This window comes from Macrobrachium rosenbergii, chromosome 41, assembly GCF_040412425.1.
Source record: "Macrobrachium rosenbergii isolate ZJJX-2024 chromosome 41, ASM4041242v1, whole genome shotgun sequence".
NCBI classification, from domain to species: Eukaryota; Metazoa; Arthropoda; class Malacostraca; order Decapoda; family Palaemonidae; genus Macrobrachium; species Macrobrachium rosenbergii.
Genome location: NC_089781.1, coordinates 70,697,843 through 70,705,858, shown reverse-complemented (window position 1 = coordinate 70,705,858; position 8,016 = coordinate 70,697,843). Strand labels below are relative to the sequence as shown.

The 8,016-nt window shown below is 37.2% G+C and overlaps 1 pseudogene; it reads right to left on the bottom strand.

Moving 5' to 3' along the window:
• Positions 1–2,081: 2,081 nt before the first annotated feature.
• Positions 2,082–4,567, bottom strand: LOC136826502 (piggyBac transposable element-derived protein 3-like; annotated as a pseudogene).
• Positions 4,568–8,016: the final 3,449 nt, after the last annotated feature.

The window sequence follows — 8,016 nt, the reverse complement described above, 5'->3', positions numbered from 1 at the left end:
AAAAAAAAAACTTTGTAGTTACGGCCACAACTTCGGAGATCAAGAAATAATTCATCGACGAGACGAAACAAATCCATCTCCATCTGCGCACGCGTATTGGCAGACTAAATGCTTCTGTGATAAAAAAAACTCCCTCATTAAAAAATTATTCGTGACGAAAATACCAATTTTTTTTCAGTGTTCATCTTAAGCCAAACGTATCTTAATTATAGCTTGCCAATAAAATACAAATTCTTATGTACCTTGAGGTATTACCATCATCATATCTAACTACTTAATCCGCTAAAAAAATCACCATTTATCAATAGTTTCTATATTAGACCATTCAGACTTCGGCCTACACTTTCCCTCAGAAACGTCAAAGAAAAATGAAACGCGTTCGTTAACATGTGCAGGAAACTGAAAAGAGTTGCAGCTCTTATTATGGTGTCTAAAATTATAATTGTGATAATAATTTAATATTTATATAGCCAATACACACTGTCTTCAGTGGCTGCTGGCTAAGACTGACGTCAATGTGTACGATATTTCCTTTTTAGTTTTCTGTAAAAGAAAACTATTGTGCCGGCTTTGTCTGTACGTCCACACTTTTTTCTGTCCACACTTTTTCTGTCCACCCTCACTACTTAAAAACTACTGAGGCTAGAGGGCTACAAACCGAAATGTTGATCACCCACACCCCAATCATCAAACATATCAAACTGCAGACCTCTAGCCTCAGCAGTTTTTATTTTATTTAAGGTTAAAGTTAGCTATAATCATACTTCTGTCAACGGTATAGGATTGGCCACCACCGGGCCATGGTTAAAGACTCATGAGCCATCGGCTCATACTGCATTGTACCGAGACCACTGAAAGACAGATCTATTTTCGGTGGCCTTGGTTATATGCTGCAGCGGCTGTACCGAAAACTCGATTGCGCCAAGGAAACTTTGGCTTGTATTTTACTTGTTTTTTATTCGTTCAAATGCGAATTTTCTCATAAATTCGTTCGTTTCTTCTTCGTTTTTACCTTCGGAATTCGTTATAGCGACTGCTTCATGATGTTATGGTGACGTATTCCTTATAAAATCTGTTTAAATGAGGTCTGAAATTAATAATCATGTAGTTACGCAATACCGACACCACACACACCAACTTCACCATACTACCTCTACCAAACGTTCTCTCCCTCTCTCTCCTCTCCCGGCCCCCCCCCCTCTCTCTCTCTCTCTCTCTCTCTCTCTCTCTCTCTCTCTCTCTCTCTCTCTCTCTCTCTCTCTCTCTCTCTCTCAAGGCATCACTCAAACAACAACTTGGAGCGCAATTTATCTATGAGGTTTTTAACTACTGCAAGTAAATTCATGTTTACAATCTCTTTCTCTCTCTCTCTCTCTCTCATCTCTCTTTCTCATTTACAAATTCGTTTTATGAATGGGTTTAAACACCAAGTCATACTAGAAAAAAACCAAGAATGTTTGCCACTGCAAGTCAATCATTTTCTCTCTCTCTCTCTCTTTCACTATTTTAACCAGATAAGTGCCAGGATATATGTATGTATGTATATATCATGTTTATTTAAAGTAATGAATTCAAGACAGAATTATTAACCCTTTAAAGTCCACCCTAGGTTTTATGGGAAATTTCAAAAAACCCTCTTAGTATGTGATAGTATATCAAAATACAAGATCAAATCATTCTTGTGCATTTTTTGAAATCTTGCAAAACTTGGCAAATAATTGCATTCAATGAAGTATCCCGTACGGATGCCTCGGTCGAGCTCCGACGGACCACGCTCATCCCATACGGGACACTTCGGACCATAACGGTAAACTTTTTCCCGATAATACCACTCTTTATATACTCACCTTTTGACCAATTTCCATGATGAATTTATTGTGTTTGACATTAATATGACTTGCTACTGTGTTTATTATGAATTTTTTTCTGTATTTTTCCCTCTATTGATGTATAAAAGATACCCTGGGATAGTTGAATACTTTATTTTACAAAAATAAAAAAATATATAAGTAATACTGGCAGTGAAATGTGTTAGTAATTATAATTTACAGCTAAGACTTACATAGGTTAGCATAAAAATAGACAATAACAAACTTACAAGACTTCCACAACATACAAACTTACACAAAATATATACAATATTTACAAAAGTTATGCCTTGTGGAAGAGTGCAAAACAGTTCCTTGCATCAGTCAGACACAGTGCCACTTTACAGTCCTCACACACCCACCGGGACCTGTGGATGTGGCCCTTACAGGAACAAAACTTACAGGTCTGCCTAGCCTTGACATACAAAGGCATATGCAGTTTAGTGGCATCCTGACGTTCTGCAACGGCAGGCACAACAGCTCGCTGGCCCCTCTTCGGTGAAGGGACATCTCGCTGAGTAAGGGAAACCCTGGTGACTCTGGTGGGGTTGACCTTGTAAGACCTCAGTGCCAAGGCGATGGAGAGGCGGAAGTCCTTGAGGGGCATAGGGTTGGACTGCAATGCCAAACAGTCCCTCTTGTATAGAAGCCAGGCATTACATATTATGAGGTCCACAATGTATGCAAAGAGCCTCATATAGTACCTCTTTGCTTTGAAGGGGGTCTTGTAGAGGTGGGTCAGCATGTCACTTTTGTTGATGCCACCCATTCGGCTGTTGTACTTGGTGATGACATTTGGACAGGGTACACCAACCTTCTTCTTCTCCTCCCTGTTATACCGTTGAATGTCAGCAACAGGCTCCACACCGACATCAGTAGACAGCACAGTCACAATGTTGTTGTCCTTCCACCTAGCCACAAGGATCCCTTCAGAAGAGACGAAATCAAGTGTGCCCCTGGCTACTGTCTTCTTAGACATATCCTTCACAGTCATCAGAGGTGGAAGCCAACCCTATTTTCTCTTGCAGTGCCCACATACCGACACTGATACTGGGACCTCAGGTACTCAGCCAAGGATAAACTTGTGAAGTAATTGTCGGCATACACTGCAGTGGTCTTGGGGTTCTTGAGGGTCTTCACCAAGGCGACAACGAACTTGGAAGTGACTGGCATCTTCTCCTCCTCTTCAGACAGTGTGGTGTGGTGACTTGAAAATGTGGACTCTCCTTGGTACATGAGGATGTCATGTACAAATCCATCCACACTGGACCTGCAGAAGAGTTTGTAGCCCCACTTGTCTGGCTTCTTGGCTACATACTGGCGAAGGTTACCAGCTGTGGTCCCCTTGTATGCAACCATGACCTCGTCAATAGACTGTACAGGAGTTTCAGCAACCTTCAGGAACTCCTGGTGACCTTGCTGAAGATTGCACGAACCTTCAGGAACCTGTCCTTGACCCTGCTGCCAAGTCGTTGTCGGTGAAGTGGAGGTTAGACCGGATTGCCTTGAAGCAGTTCCTGGACATGCAGTCAGCAATCTGTGGAACCCTAGTGTGGACAGCCCAGTAGTCAACTATACTGGGCAATGGAACGAGCCCCATGAAAATGATGGCACCCATGAACACCTTGAGTTCAGCCTCCGTGATGTTGAAGTTCCCCCAACATCCTTCTGCCTGGAATACAGGTTTGTTTGATATACAATGTGTTCCGCCAGTTCATTTGTGAAGAACTGGAGGAAGTACTCCATTGGTGCCCTCAAATAACAAGGGCATTCATGAACATAATCAGGCAGGGCTGGTTACTGATGTCCTCTTTCTTCCACTGATGAGGCCGAGCTTTCTTGTTCCTGCTAGGGGCGGATGGTACATCAGCAGCACTATCTACCACATCTGGCATAGGTGTGGCACTGCAACAGGGACAGGACGGCCACCTGAAATAAGAAAAGAGTCACATTAGTAATACAGACAATAAATCATGATTGTGTTGTGTGTGTGGACAATGAGTGTGTTATTGTGTGTGTATGTGTGAGCGTGTGTGTATGTGTGTGCATGTGTGTATGAGTGTGTGCATGTGTGTGTGTGTATGTGTGTGTGTAGGCACTGTGTATAGTGAATAGAATGATATGTAATCCATCAACAATGAAAAGTTTCAAAAACACATGAAGGTATCTGTATGAGTGTGTGCATGTGTATGAGTGTGTTGGCTCTATGTATAATAACTAGAATGATATGTATAATAAATAGAATGATATGTAATCCATCAACAATGAAAAGTTTCAAAAACACATGAAGTTATGTGTATCTGTATGAGTGTGTGCATCTGTGTATGTATGAGTGTGAGCATGTGTATGAGTGTGTGCATGTGTATGAGTGTGTGCATGTGTATGAGTGTGTTGGCACTGTGTAAAATAAATAGTGTTGGCACTGTGTAAAATAAATAGAATGATATGTATAAATGATATGTAATCCATCAACAATGAAAAAATACATGATGTTGTTATGATACTAACCTCGTGAAGTAGTAGGCTGAAGAAATTCCGCGTCAGCCAGCTCGTCCTCATCAGGTTGGTATGTTGGGTCCTCACAGTCACTGTCTACCTCCACATCAACATCACTATCTTCGGCATCTTCTGGGGCTATCCATGCCGTGCGCACTTCCTCCCTGTGTTCCAAGGCAGCATTCCTTCGCCCATAAAACATATCACTCTAATCTGCAAAAAGTAAAAGCAATTAGCTTCTGAAAATTTTTTTTGAGGCGTCGCGTGTTGCGCCATACTTTTACCGTTACGGACAGAAGTAGCCCGTGCGGGATATATACTTATTACGGCTATGATTTCAAATACTAAATATTATCACATCACCTTGAAAACACTTCAGCATGAAGACACATCATTCAACAACAACCTATGAAAAAACTGTGTACTTACCATGATTACAACTGGGTGTGGGGATCCTTCGAACAATTTTAGCGTGACTGCACCCTATCACGTCATTCAAGAGACTGATGGCGATTCAAAAGCACACACGCCCCACCCCATGGACAGTGCTGTCTTCTGATTGGTTGATTTGAAGAGTTGGGAGGTGTGACAATAAGGTACCAGATAGTCAATTTCATACATGCATAAGCTTGTTGGCCACGAGTTTCCAAAAGTAGCCAATTTTAAGAGCCCGTACAGGACACTTGGTCGGTAAAGGTAATCAAAGGAAAGAAAAGTATTTTCAATGATAGTAAATATACTTTACAAGACAAAACAATTCAAAGGGGATGAAGGAAAACTTTTCTGAGTTCTTCAAAGTTCTTCCGGCAGCGGTCAACTAGTATTGGTATATATATATATATATATATATATATATATATATATATATATATATATATATATATACATACATATATATATATATATATATATATATATATATATATATATATATATATATATATATATATATATATATATATATATATATATATATATATATATATATATATATATATATATATATATATATATATATATATATATACACATATATATATATATATATATATATATATATGTATATATACATATATATACACATATATATATATGCGTGTGCATGTGTGTGCATATACACATACACATATTGTACAGGTATATAATTTATATAATTTGCTTCATTTCGCGCATATGCAAAATTTGGGTTTTATTAATATCTGAGGAAATGTTTTCATATAAGAATAAAAGAACATTGACACATTATGTCAGAATTGTTATAGTTATGATTATGAGAGTGATTTTATATGCGCATTACTTATTTTTCTGTCTACTTCACAAAAATCCACTTATTTGAAATATATAAGCAGCAGAGACCGGCATATGACTGATATGAATCTAATGGAGATGAATTACTTACCCAAACATTGATTACTGGGAAAAGAGGATCGCTAAGTTTCACTCCTATGATTTACGTCATTCATTTTCAGAGCCCATACTGTCTAACCTACAACCACTAATTGCTGTAGTTCATTTCATGTAATTTTTATTGTTTAAGCTTCAAGAACTCTTGAACTGAGAACTGGTCATGTTGCTTCCACGGTAGAAAATTAAGTAATAAAGGGTAAGTGAAATCTTTTAACAATTTCAGCGTCCTGAGTGATTTATTTTACCTGATCATCACATACTCCCTGCAATATTACATATAGCCGCGTATCCTGAAATGAAATCTGTAATACCATCAAAAGTCATGATAAAAAAATAATAAATGGAAAGTTAGAAGATACAGAAGACCGGCGAAAATATTAAAATCAATAATGGAGACCTAAAACACCAAAGATCAAGTACTGAACTCCGAAGTGTTTCTTAACGTCATGGATAAGCAAGCATGAGTAAATATACGTAACTAGAAAGAGCCAAAGTAGAACCATCGGCAATCCTTAAATGACCAGCGAATGAACGGCAGAGTGTGTACCGAAATTCCATATGGAATTTGTATTTTGATATTTTATTGATTTTGTTTAATCAGCATGGTCACTGGAAGCCAGTAAGCTTAGTTTAATATATTTAACTATCCCCTTGGTTGTTAACAGCTCACTGTTTCCAGCGGCCGTTCTGGTTTTGACCGAACCAGCCACTAATGCTTTTGCTTTTTTTCCTCAGGTTGGCGGTAACATAAATCAGTTACGAAGGAGTATTAGGCTGCAAAGGAAATAGTAACTCGGATACTCTGAGCTCCAATTTCTACTATAAGGAAACGCAGCAAGCCCTTTGAAGTGACTACAAGTCCTTTCAGTGTGTAATCCCTGTTTAACCCCACCCAGGAAGAAACTATCCTTTGTCGCAGTCTCTCTCTACATGTGCGCCTTCGTCCCAGGATGATATCGGTGGGTCTGTGAAACTCAGGGGGAATTTTATGTCAATCCGAAATCTTTTGTAGGGATAATGCTATTCCATATTAAATGGCTTCCAATTACCATCACTCTTATATTTCAGTATTATGATTTAAATTTTAGACCTTTTTCATACTTGCATATTTGTAATACAAAGTTTTCGTCCCCTTTCTGGGATATTATCATAAATTATGTTATGTACGTGGAATTCAGTTTGGACTGTTAGTATATATATATATATATATATATATATATATATATATATATATATATATATATATATATATATATATATATAATTCTAATAGCCACAATGCCCTCTTAACTTCTACATATATATATAGATATATATAAACATATATATATATATATATATATATATATATATATATATATATATATATATATATATATATATATATATATATATATATATATATATATGTAACTGAATCACGAAAATATGGAACGTGATGAATATGTACATAAAGATAAAATCCACGAAGGAAACGGAAACACTGGAGTGCTGCGAGGCCTTTCGACACTACGTCCTTTACTTAGCAGACTGAAGAAATATAAAAGTAAGTTTACAAAGAAAGCTCATATAAATGACAGATGGGGATTATAAAGGAAACATATGTACCTGGAATCCAACACAATTGAAGAATTAGTAGAACTGTCAAAACAGGGTTAAATATTTAAGAGGTTTTACAAAGGATTAGGATCAACCGTTCAGAAGCAGGGACAGGACAATTAAAAGATTATACAGGGTCGTGACTGACCACCTAAAAATTTTAGTACAACAAAATAATTCTCTTTTTTGTAAACAATAATAACTTTTTGCAAGATGAACATTTTTACAAATAAAATATTATATTAAACATATGGATACACAGAAAATATATATCAAGTAACTAACTTGTAATTAAGTCAGTGATTTTATCTTTTAGGTCATTCTTGAACATTTTTCTAATATAGGGGTCCAAATAATACATGCCAGGGCTAAGATTAAAATTACAACTGGAAGTAAGCTGGATAATAGCGGACTCCAATAGATTTCTTGAAGAGAAATCTTTCGATCTGGCAATCACTGAACTTTCAGTCCATTTTATACTGTGAGAGTTTTCACTTAAATGAATGAATACAGCATTGGATGCTTGTCCAGTTTTGACTGAATACTTATGTTGCTTAATACGTACACCTAAATCTTTGCTAGATTGGCCAATATAAAAAGAGGAGCAGTCCAAACATGGAATTTTATATATTATGTTGCTGTTTTC